Raw genomic sequence first — 13265 nt, forward strand, 5'->3', positions numbered from 1 at the left:
AAAAAAAAAAAAAAAAGCCAACAAAACAACTACAACAACCAAAAAAACCAAAGGAGGAGGCAGAATAATTATTTTTCTATTCTCTGATCAGTTTGGTTTGTGTTGTTCCTACTCCTCTATTGCAAGCAGAAACTCTTCAGTAAGAAATCACTTCTATCACTTCTTTCTAAGACATGAGCAGGAGCTAGAATTGTTATTATCTGAGGAGAATATTATTGTCATGTAGTGGAAGCAATGCAATATATAAATGTCAAACATTAAGACCAAATTATATATAAATTATTTTTCAATGATTAGGATGAGGCTTATCTAGATTTGGATTTTTTTGAGCTTTTTTCCCCTTTTTTTTCCAGTGTGCACATGCACAGTCTTATGATAAACAGCCAGACATGAGGCTATTACTAGCTGACACTGTAGGAATCTTTACTCCCTACAATGCTTAGTGCTGAGATGATTTTCGTTGCTGGAAGCCTGAGGATGCATACCATTTAGACATAGGTTCTGCTTTCCCAAATTATCCCCTGATTTTTTTTTTCTTTTGGCAGTTTGACATGCTCTCTTTGTTGTAGCCTTATTATTATTGTTATTATTATTATCATTATCATCACCATCATCTATATTCTAACAGCTCTCTTTTTAGAGCTGTGTTAAATTCCCCACAGTCTATGCAAATACACCACTGACCATCATTTATGTCTACAGTAATAAAAGAATTTATCATTTCATCAATTTTCTTGGCTATTTGCAAAGGGAGTTTTATCCTATCTACTCAGGTTTCATTTTGGTCTGAAATATCCAATCTACTCAGGTTTCATTTTGTTCTGACCATGGTGTGTTTTAGTATGTGTAGGAATCACAGAAGCAAACTATCTGTCTACTCAAATTTTGTATTTAACCGGTAATATCACTAAGGATTTAATGGCAAAGGACAAGCTAAATCATTTATCTTGGTACTGCATCCCTATGCTGTTTTCATTCTAATCTCAGGGAAGTTATAAAACTATAATTTTAAGTGAGACTGTAATTCCTCATTTAAGCAGAGGATTAAAATTTCTTGTTTCATTTCATTTGAGCGGCAGAATTATAGTGGTCTTAATGAGTAGGGAAATGTATGTTGCAACATTGTACAAGGTTAATGGATTAACAGTTTGCCAAAGGTACTGTGTTCTTTATTCACCTGTACCTAGATCTGTTGGCTCCTGAACCAATGTCCTTCCCTTCCCTTCCCTTCCCTTCCCTTCCCTTCCCTTCCCTTCCCTTCCCTTCCCTTCCCTTCCCTTCCCTTCCCTTCCCTTCCCTTCCCTTCCCTTCCCTTCCCTTCCCTTCCCTTCCCTTCCCTTCCCTTCCCTTCCCTTCCCTTCCCTTCCCTTCCCTTCCCTTCCCTTCCCTTCCCTTCCCTTCCCTTCCCTTCCCTTCCCTTCCCTTCCCTTCCCTTCCCTTCCCTTCCCTTCCCTTCCCTTCCCTTCCCTTCCCTTCCCTTCCCTTCCCTTCCCTTCCCTTCCCTTCCCTTCCCTTCCCTTCCCTTCCCTTCCCTTCCCTTCCCTTCCCTTCCCTTCCCTTCCCGGAACCTTCCCGGAACCTTCCCGGAACCTTCCCGGAACCTTCCCGGAACCTTCCCGGAACCTTCCCGGAACCTTCCCGGAACCTTCCCTTCCCGGAACCTTCCCGGAACCTTCCCGGAACCTTCCCGGAACCTTCCCGGAACCTTCCCTTCCCGAAACCTTCCCTTCCCTTCCCTTCCCTTCCCTTCCCTTCCCTTCCCTTCCCTTCCCTTCCCTTCCCTTCCCTTCCCTTCCCTTCCCTTCCCTTCCCTTCCCTTCCCTTCCCTTCCCTTCCCTTCCCTTCCCTTCCCTTCCCTTCCCTTCCCTTCCCTTCCCTTCCCTTCCCTTCCCTTCCCTTCCCGGAACCTTCCCGGAACCTTCCCGGAACCTTCCCTTCCCGGAACCTTCCCGGAACCTTCCCGGAACCTTCCCGGAACCTTCCCTTCCCTTCCCGGAACCTTCCCTTCCCTTCCCTTCCCGGAACCTTCCCTTCCCGGAACCTTCCCTTCCCGGAACCTTCCCTTCCCGGAACCTTCCCTTCCCTTCCCGGAACCTTCCCTTCCCGGAACCTTCCCTTCCCTTCCCTTCCCGGAACCTTCCCGGAACCTTCCCTTCCCGGAACCTTCCCAGAACCTTCCCGGAACCTTCCCTTCCCTTCCCGGAACCTTCCCGGAACCTTCCCGGAACCTTCCCAGAACCTTCCCGGAACCTTCCCGAAACCTTCCCTTCCCTTCCCGAAACCTTCCCGAAACCTTCCCTTCCCTTCCCGGAACCTTCCCTTCCCGGAACCTTCCCTTCCCGGAACCTTCCCTTCCCTTCCCTTCCTGGAACCTTCCCGGAACCTTCCCAGAGCCTTCCTGGAACCTTCTTCGATATCCTTATTAAACCATTTTTTCCTGCAGTTTGTAGAACAGCTGCTGGGATAACCATAAATACGTTCCCATATTCCTAATATGCCACTTACTGTAGCACTCTCCCCTTCTTAGAGTTGTTCAATAACACTTTTGGAATTAGGGCAACCTGATTTACTTTTGATGAAAACATTACTGGTTCATTGGAGATTCACAGGTAGATTTTCAGCTGCCTATATTCATTCAGATAAGGCATATTAAGAGATAACACACTTCAAGCTGTGATTTGCCTTCCTTCTATCCTCCCCTTTGCACTTCTTATTTCTTCCCAGATATGAATTTTGAACTACTGCTCAGGGTGTGCTACGAGGATGTGGGCTTACTTGAACATTGGTAACACTGACTATTAACTCTCAGATTCTAAAATACAGATGACTGAATATCATCTGCATTTTAATTGTTGTATAGATAATAGAATAACTTTCCCTTTGATCCACATTGGTAGTTATTACCATAGTTGTCCCTAATAAAGTTGGTGAGATTTGAAAAATGTATTTTCATTTCTTGTCTTTCAGTTTCTCACTTGGATCTCCAAATGGTAAGGCATTCTACTAGGAGAGTTTTCATGTCTTTCTTATGAGCTGTTGTGAGATGACTTTGCACTGAAGTTATCAGTTCCTGCATCTGGTGGCACAAATGAAATGTTGTAAGTGTTTTTATGACTTTTTTTCATATTTAATTTTCATATTTAATACTAGGTAGTGGAACTGTAGCTTTAGCTCTCTACTGATGTCAGAGATTACATCCCGAGAATTACAGATTAGACACCTGGGCAAGAAAAATCTACTGGAAGGGAAGGGCAGTACTGCAACAGGGTACCCAAGAAGGTTGTGGAATGTCCTTGGAGATTTTCAAGCTTTGGCTAGACAAAACCAGAGCTGACCTTTTCTAGTGTTGGTTGTAGCCTGATTCCATGTGGGAATTGACCTGTATGAACTGCATTGGCCACCTCCTCAACCAGCACTTCTGTCTTGGAAGTGGAAATGCTGTGACTCCATAAAACAGCCACCATCACAAGGGCTGTACATAAGGATAACCTTCCTGGAGAATTAGTGTCTTGGGACTTGTCGATTTTCAGGAACTGCTTAATATCACACCAACATCCTGTGATTAAAAGGGATGATGAACAAGCTGGTCACTTCTCCTATGTAGTTGACACAGTACAAAGAAGTGTATCACAAACCAGAGCCTCATTTTCATAGCTTATTTTAGTCTGACAAGGAGTTGCACCAATGTTTGCTCGGGACTGTTTGCAAATTACATAGCTGTGTCCTTGTGACCTGAGTCACACAGCACAGTCTAGGCAGGACAAACAAGAAACTTAACCTAGGGATTTTTCAGCCAGTCTTTAAACCTCTACATCACTACATAGTCATCAAATGATGATTCATGGCCAGCCTTTTGTAACTGGCATGCATTAATTGAATTATAACCAGTATCTTTTTCTATGTAAATTCATTGTTTCCTCTTTGCCATAGGCAAATGTGTTATTCCTGCTACACCTCAGCATAACTGATAAAGTTATTACAGAGTACAGTACAGTCCTTCTGTTCTTATATTTTCACGTTTCACTGAGGCAAACTGACTCACTAACAAAATTATTTTAACTATATGGTCTCCTCAAATGTCTTTACCACAGTCAGCGGTCCTTGATGTCTTCTTGAGGTTCATCAGTGGATGCAGAAAAAGAATAACTTTCATTTTATTTTTTTTCTAATGCTGATAAATCAAAAATGTTGATAGCTAAATTTGAAATACTTTTTACAGAAATCTGCTGCAAAGGGTATGATTGTTACTTTATAGAATGACTGTAGGTGTAGGTGTAGTTAAAAAAAACAAACCTTAAAAATAGCATTCATCATATTTTTCTCTTAATGGGTATGCCATCATACTTGTATATGGTAATGTTGTTTCTGCTGCTCAAATTAAGCACTCCATGCAGTGTTTCAGCTAACAGTGAGCAAACTCAATACTTTACTATGACATCTCTATTGTACTTTGCATTTTATCTCCTGTTTGATACAGATAAATTCCTTAGCTGTGCCACATTTTTCCTCAAGATTGGGCTGATCAGTGAGGGCCATAAAATATTAATCATGAAAGCTTAAAGAATTAGAAGTCTGTAACTGTAGGCAAATCTTGTTGGCAAATCTTTCACAGTCTAAACTATTTCTCTCTTTTTAACTCCAACAGAAATGATGCACTGTAAAAAGTATTATGTCTGTTCAGAATAAAATATATGTGGTTTTTCAGACCAGAAAAAAAATCTGATTTTTTTTATTCAATGCTCCAAGTTTATTTAACAATTTTATACATGTTTTAGTAGCTTTGTTGTCAAAAGCAGAACTGATTTCCAGTATGCCTTTTCTTTTTTTACTTCTCCAATTATGACACTGTCCTGCAGATCACATGGGGCTGGAAGAAAGGATAGAAGGATGGAGAAAGAAAATTATAGCTTCCTTTGTAAACTTGTGCCACTGCAGGGAAAAAGTGCTTAACCATGTAGTTGCCATGGTGGGTACAATGTGTGTTACAGGAGAAGCTGTGGAGAGACCTCTAGTATTTGACTAGGCCCTGTTATTTGGGGATTGAAGAGGAATGGGAAGTGATCACTCCCTCTTCCTTTCTGATACTTTTTTTAGGCTATGCGTTTGGGGCTTGGTTACATTAAACTAAAGGATATCAAAACTTCTGTCCCATACATGGAGGATTGAGTGGACCTTTTCTTTGGTTGAGAGATATTTTCTTTTATCTTCCTTGTTACACTCCCTTGTATTTCTTGGTGTATTTCTTCTTTAGTTAACTACTATGGGTAGTTAACTAAAGAAGAAATTAGTTATTTCTATTTAACTAACATGGGTTAGTTGAATAGAAATAACTCTAAGGCTGAAGAGGCAGCCATTTTTTTCAAATTAATATTAGCCTGTGCTGGGTAGATTTTAATGAATTATCCATAAAGCAGCATAAATGGAAATGGATATCCTGACTCTACAATGAACAATAAAAGTCATTACACAAGAACAGGTCATGCTAAAAGTCCTTGAATGACAATAAGCTGTCTCTAATTATTAGTCTGTGACAATGTGGATTTTTACATCCTTGGAAAATTAACTGTATAGCACTAGGAAGAATTTGCATTTTTCCTCCTACTTGACTCATGCTGCTTGTTATGCATTTATTATTTCTCCTTTGCTTACTACTGTGATGGGATTCTACCACTCTGCTTCAAATAAAATTTGGAGAAAATGGCTCTACATTTCTAGACTTCTCAAAATCTCCAGCAATATCTTAAGACAGGAGTCATCTTGCCTAACTTTACTCTTGAAAAAGTGGGGTAAATGGAAAGAGCTTACCTATTCAGAACACCTTTCTGAAACAGCTATCTTAGCATATATTTGATTACTTTATAATGAGTACCTGTGTAAGCACCATGGATTATGTGACTAATGCTTAAGTGACTAAAACCAGAGGATGAATTATTTTCTATTGGTTGAAAGTGTTGCTGTTTCTGCTCACAGTACTATCAACCAGCTTCAAGGCACTGCCTTCACAGCATGAAGTGTGGGAGACAGTGACACAATAATTAATTCCTGGTTTTATGCCTTGTCTAGTCCTGGTAAACATTAATAATCCCAGTCTGTCTTTTTGATTATCCTAGAAACATTTTTCCCATCAAATTTCCTTGTTGAATGTGTACATCCACCAACAACAGGGACTCAAATCTCATTATCTCTGCCCAGACTCCCTCAAATTTCCTATCAAATATTGTGTCAGTTCTGTCCATTTCCGTAGCTCCTTGTAAATCAGGAATTCAACAGTCCTTCAGTCCCTGAGGTACACCCCAGAGATGCCAAATTTGATGACATTTCTGGGCTCCACATACATTTTACTTATTGTCAGTACCTTCACATGTGTGCTGCTGATGGGTTGCTTAGAGTATTTCCAAAAGTCATAAGGAGTGAGGATCTTCTGGTGAGACATAAGCAGGACAGTCTGACACTCTACTGGAAGTTCCTTTGTTCTGGAACACTGTTAGCATTATACTTTCCATTATTATGCAAAGACTTTTCTCAAAATGTTAGAAAAGGAAGGTAATTTTCAAGACTTGCTGCTTTCTGGAAGACACCCTAATAATCCTCTTGAGGTGACCAGAAACCCTGCTGTACAAAACAGTTCTGTTCTGTGTCCAATGTGTTTAACAGATCAGAGCTAAGGCGACAGTGGTGGGTAAGAACACTGATCCATGGTAAATAGTTGGTGTCATCCCCACGAAAGTCTCATTTTTTTAACCTTGTCTTTCACCTATTAAAATAAAGAAAAAAGGAAAAGCAGCTTTCTTTTAGTCTAGAGTAGAATGAAACACCAAATTATATGTTTCACAAGCACAAGAAGAATCAAGGAGCTTACTATGTCATGCTGGCCTTTTGCATAGTGTTAAATTAAATCACACATTGCTCAAACTTTCTAATTAACGGTATGCTATGTGGAGGAAGTCTTTCAGTAATTAACCTTTCAGTTAATCAAAGCACATTTTCTGCTTCCCTCCATCTTAAATCTATTTCATGTTTTTTTCCTCCCTTTATTTCTTATAATTTACTTTGTGGTATAGATCTTGCCTTTGAAATACTAAGATCAAGTGCCTGATTCACAGCTATCAAAATTTCAAGCTACTCTGTAAGATAACAGAGAAGGATGAAGCTTATTTTAATTCTAATAATTCTGAATTAAAATACCAGTTCTAGTATAATAGAAAAATAACTTACATGAGCCATTTTTCTTGGCTGAAATCATATGCAAGAATAAAGATGTTCTGCTTTTCATTCAAAATCAACAGTTATTCATTTTAGGAATGTAGAAGTCTTTTTGTAAAGGGAGACATAATTGCTGCTTATGTATACAACAGAACTTTATCAAACTGAAAACTGAGCTCACATATCACCTGCAGGTTTTCTCTTTGTTTTCCACAATGTTTCAAATCCTTAAGCATTTCTTAGGTTGTAATTTTTGTCATTGTATTCTATAAAAATATGGAGTCATTTATAAAGAAAGTGCTGTGCAAATAGGAGGCTTACAAGCCAAAATATATAGATTTGAAAGCATAAAGAAGTGAGGTAAAAATCTCTGAAAGAATTGTCTGTTTAATAAGGTAATTTTTAAAAGTTTAAACTCTTTGAAAAATATAATTTTCTCCAGCAAAGAGCGTTTTTTTTCTCTCTTGCATCAGCTTAAGGAAGTAGAATAATGTATTTCAACTTGACTACGTGGAAGAGAGAAATTGCCAAATAGTCAACCTAAGTGATCTGCTAGTTGATGTTTTATCAATATTTTTGCTGAATTAATTAATTATTACCTCATGCATGTGTGTTTCCATATTTTTAACTCACATAAACTAAGAAGAGCCTACAAATAATCTTCTAAAGAGAGAGCATGTAGTGACAGGACTACGGGGAAATGTATTCCAACTGAAATAGGGAAGGTTTAGATTAGATATTAGGAAGAAGTTATTTACTGTGAGGTGGGTGAGGCACTGGAACAGGTTGCCAGAGAAGCTGGAAATGTTCCCATCCCTGGAAATGTTCAAGGCCAGGTTGGATGGTACTCTGAGTAGCCTGATCTACTGAAAGGTGTGCCTTCCCATGGCACTAATTTAGTCTAATTATTGAAATATTTTATTTTTTTGCTCTTCTTTATAAGCCATTACACACTCTAAGACAGTATAAAAACACAAACTGCATTGTCATGTAGTTTAACAGAAGCAATAGAAAATCACTGTGTACTTACTGAGCTACAGAACATGAAATATTCATGCAAAATAAACAGAAAAATGCAGGTTATGTATAATATGCAATTTATTTCTAATCATTTTTGTTTCTGTAGATAGACTGAAAAAAATAACTAGGCTCTTTACTGCACACAAACTTGATGGAATACCTTTCTTTTAGGCAACAAACCAACTTTTCAAGTATCATGTTAAAGTAATCTATTGACATATCTCAGTGGAATCACAGAAAGATGTTATTTCACCTAATGATGTTACAAGGTTATATCATGTTGATGTTATAGGATTTGTACAGTCAGAGGTCAAAGGAACATTAAAAGCCTAGGCTGATGTCTACAGTCCAGATGTATTAAAAAGTGACACAGAAAATGATAGTTTTATAGTCTAATCTCAATGGTCATTAGAGCATTGTATAAAATCGTGGTATAAAAATTTTAATCATATTGAAATTCTTCTATTTCTTCTCCTAAGTCCAAGTTTAAAAAATATACTGCATACATCCTGAGCAGCTTTTAGATACTGTGTCATACTGAGAGCTGATGGCCCCTAAAAACTTAGCTGCATTCTGGCTTTTGGCTTCATGCTCTGGAGGTCACCAGGAAGAGTGGAAAGCAATCGCATCATTTTCCATGTAACTTCGCAGATCTTCTTGAAGTGCCTGTTTCCAAAACTCATGGTGAAGCATTAAAAATATCCCAAGCACAAACATGCAGAAATTTTGCCAGCAAAGAATTCTAAAAATGTTCTAGTACATGAGCCTCTCTTACTACCATATATATTTCAATCAAATATTGGCAACTAAGCCAGAATTTTTGGCTTTTCCCCTTCATTTCTCTTCCTGTGCTCACTGTCTGCATTAAGGATTCATATAAACTTAACAACTGTAAACTTAAAACAAAAGAAGCAAAATATCTGCCTGATTTTTCCATTTGCAGTCAATTCAGTAATTTTCCTCTAGTTTACTATATTTATATGCCTGAGTCACATATTTCCAATATAGAAATCAGCAAGTCACTCTGTGCTTGCTTGGCTGCATTTGCAGATAGGTTTAGTCCCACTTCTCTAATCCACACACAGAAGAGCCTGTCATAAAACTTAGTTGCTAAATATTTACAGTTGAAAAATATTGATCATCAGTAATGCTGCGAATAATTTCTTTCCCGGGGACATTGTGCCTGCAGTTGATGAAGATGCATCCATGGTCTCTAGAGCTCCTATTAAAAAGCATATTCTCACACAGCTTACAGCCAGAAAGCAGGGCTTCAGCATGCAGGAACATACCACTTGTTCCAGAAGGCAAACATTGTAAATAATGAATGTTCCCCTTCCTCCTCCTTCCCTTACCTTTCATATCTGAGCTGACATCACATGGTACAGAGTATCCCTTTGATCAGTTGGGGTCAGCTGGCCTAGTTGTGTCCTTTCCCAGGATTTTGCCCAGGCCCATCCTCCTGAATGTTGAGAAACAGCCTTGGTGCTGTGCCAGTGCTGCTCAGCAGTAGCCAAAGAACACTGGTGTGTTATCAGCACCTTTCTAGCTACCAGTGCAAGGAACAGCACTGCGAGGGCTGCTGTGGGAAGATGAGCTCCATCTCAGCCAGACCCAGCACGTGGGTTGAATACCCCATAATGGATTGAAATGAAACAGCTCTCTGACTTACTGTCCTGCCATTCAGAAAACTTATTCTGCCTAAAATACCACAATTTAAGGTTGTGGGTTCACTGTGGCTGTTAATCCCTTCAATGGGTATCTCTTTCAACTTTCATATATCCTGCTGTAAAGCTATTAGGTACCTAATATACCTCATAGCATACAGCTAATAGTCATACAGCCAATAGTCTGTGTACTGTGGGCTGTACTGTGATTAATCTAGTCAATGGAAACTCTAGAAGCAGCAAAACCATGTTCTGGGTAAAGCCATGGGGGGAAGCTGCAGAGTCTGACACCTGGGGTCAGAGGTTTATGAAATACACAAAGGGAACTGCCTTGGGATAGACAACCACACTTGAGATTTTTAATGGAGGGAAACTTGTAGCAGTCTACTGCAGACAAGATGTGCCAGCTCTAGTGCCATAGGTGGGGATGATGGAGAATGTGGCCTTGTGTTATTGTAGAGTTAAGACATTTCTGAGGAGAAGTTTTAGTCTGTGCTGTAGTTTCATGTTTTGGAGATAGAGACACTGGCTTTTTGATTATGTGCTGCGCTTAAAAAGGAAAAAAAAGAAATTACTAAGGGAACGTGAAAGGAATTCCTTCCTTTGTGTATCTGTAACTGAGTATGACATCTCAGGCTGTTTTTGTAGCCAGTGAATAGAAATGGGCATTTTGGGGGCACAACTCATCTGATGTATTTTAGAAAATAGTCTTTTAGTGTGATGAATCCTAGTTTAGAAATACTTTTCTTCATTGGCTACAAATGGAGACATAGTGGGACTAGCTTAGGTGTCTGTGTTTGGCCAAGCAAATATAATTTAAAAAAAACAATGAAGCCCAACTCCAATGAGCTCTCAAACAATGGGGCGTACAATAGACATATCACCCAACCATCAGTAGTGGAGCAGTGGCCTGAAAGTATCACCTCAGGATCACTGTGCATCTGTCAATAAGGGTATCATATGTTCTTCTGTTGTAGCCTTATTTGAAAGATGCCATGTCTCTTTTCCTTGAAGCTCAGTAAATCTATTTACATTGCAATTCATTAGAAAAAGAGGGTACTGAGATTTTATGAGTGTTTACAACAGTGTTTCTTGCCAATGCTGAGTTAGACTTATGTTTTCCCTGAACTCTCTGTTTTGCCTGAGAAGAAGCCTCTACAAAAGGTGATTCAGAAGGATATTGCAAGGTTGGTGTTCTAAAGGAACCAGTTTGAGCAAAGTGGAACTTGTCATTACTTAAGACTCACCCTTAAACTAACTTGTGCATTTCAGGAGCTATTCAAAAATAAGAGAGCTAGAGTACCTACAAGGGGCAAATCTAAGAAGTGATGTAAAATAAAGAATAAAAAGGAAATTATTTTTTAACTTGCCATGGAGATTTTATTTCTGTTCTTTTTATTTTCACTTTATTTAAGATACTGTAGATATTCTGGTTGCTTTTCTATTCAGTAAAAATGCTACACTTTGCTCCTAGTACACAGGTCCAAATAATCAGTTGGTCTTGTTTGAACTTTACTTGCAAAGAAATGCATTTTCTTTTAGTGAGAAACTCTTTTATAGTGCTTTCTTTTCCTCAAACTCTAAAATTCTATTTTCTTTCCGAACGACACTCTTGCTGCTGGCACAGTAAAAATGAGATAAAATAGATGTTGAAAATGCACATTTAGATTTATTGATGTTATTTTTAACCATATAGTGAGAAATCCCTTCCTGTCCATGTATTGAATTTAATTGAAATAACTGGTTTATTTATTAACCTTATTTTTATATATTGACATGATTTAAGACACATGAAAGAGTCTTCAGTCACTAAAGTGGGAAATTATTTAATAGCTTCTCCAGAGGAAAAGTGGATTGGAAGTCTACATTAAAACACTCAAGAAAAACCATCAAATTTATTTGTTAAAGATTTATTCAGCCTCTGCTACTAGACTTTGATTAATTAAAAAATTATTTGGAAAAATAAGGAATTCAAAAATATTTTTTGTAATAGAAACCTCAGTAACTAACAGTTTTTTATTGCCATGTCTTGAGTCTATTTATAATAACTGAAATACAGAATAGCGGAAAAATTAATTTAAGCCTTTATTAATCATCAGGTTTGACATGTGGTAAGGATAAAAAACAAATTTGGCACACCTGACAGGTTGACTATATCATCCAGCTATTTTGTTGATTTTTTTTGTCTTCAGTTTTAATTTGTTTTGTTTTCAGGAAAGGCAAGGGGGAGAGTTTTTTAATTAGGTTACAAAATTATCCTTGGCACACCCTAACGAATACCACCAAACATAATGCTACTAAAACATAAATTGAAGCTAGAAGTAAAATGAATTAAACATCTTTTAGAAAAATGGGAAATTAATCTGCTGCAAGACAGAGGTAGTAACACCCTCTCCTTCTCCACTATTCCTTTGAATTATGGTGCATCAGTTCAATGGAATCAGGCTTCGGCTGCTCACTGAATAGCAGAGATTTCCACAGGCACAGGACTGGGAAAGATGTTCCCTTCTCAAACAGAACTAGTTTTACGTGACAGGTCACAGAGATAAAGGGTAGCATGGCCATGCTCACTGAAAGCAGCTTTAGATAAGTCGGTGTGCTTGCAGAGATCCCATGCTACTCAGCTTCACGGATCTGAAATGCCTGTTAGCTTGGCATGAAGCTATTCATCCAAGGTCTCTTTTCACTCTGCCTAGAGCCACTTTTATGAAGTCTGTGAGAAATCTGATGATTAAAGTTGAATTCATCACCATTGCAATTGGAAGCTGCTAGTGCACCTGGTCTGCCTCTCTTTTTTGAAGGATTTATTCACAAGGACTCTAAACTAGTATTAACTCAGAAGGCAAAAGCAGCTCTGTTGCTGGTAACAGAGCTATTTAACCCTCCCACTGCAGATCCTGCTTAGCTTCCATGGTCAAATTGCCTTAGACTACAAGATAACATCTCAGATTTTAGGTACCTCTAAAACCATCTTCCTTCCTTACACAGTCAGCCTCAATTAATGTAATTGACCAAGGCCAGACCATTACATAAATAACACAGTCCACTCAACAGCAAAAATTATTTTGGTTCTTTCTTGTTGAAAGAGTCTTCTTAATGCAATCAAGACTACTGGGTTCTGACTCATGAACAGTTTCACAGATCTAAGCTGGGTTTCTGCTAATTGACTGCAGAAACAAAGCAGAAAATGAAAAATTTTTGACATCTTTTGTCCACACAATGGATTGCTTCTGTTGAAAATAAATTTTTAAAAACATATGTTTTGGATGTGATGATAGATGAAGACACAAAACATTAAAAGAAAAGACAAATGCAGCATTATGTAAAGAATTTGTTTCATCTTATATATGGTTATTCATCAAAATTTACTGAAGAATT

At 38.3% G+C, this 13265-nt stretch overlaps 1 protein-coding gene across 1 annotated transcript in view; it reads left to right on the top strand.

Moving 5' to 3' along the window:
• Positions 1–2974: 2974 nt before the first annotated feature.
• MGAT4C (MGAT4 family member C) overlaps positions 2975–13265 on the top strand; it is a 28095-nt gene continuing 17804 nt past the window's right edge. Inside the window, exon 1 of the mRNA XM_059846831.1 lies at positions 2975–3098. The gene's annotated coding sequence lies outside the window, so the exon portion shown is untranslated. The remainder of the gene's footprint in view (positions 3099–13265) is intronic.

The sequence above is a fragment of the Haemorhous mexicanus genome, chromosome 5, assembly GCF_027477595.1.
Source record: "Haemorhous mexicanus isolate bHaeMex1 chromosome 5, bHaeMex1.pri, whole genome shotgun sequence".
NCBI lineage: Eukaryota > Metazoa > Chordata > Aves > Passeriformes > Fringillidae > Haemorhous > Haemorhous mexicanus.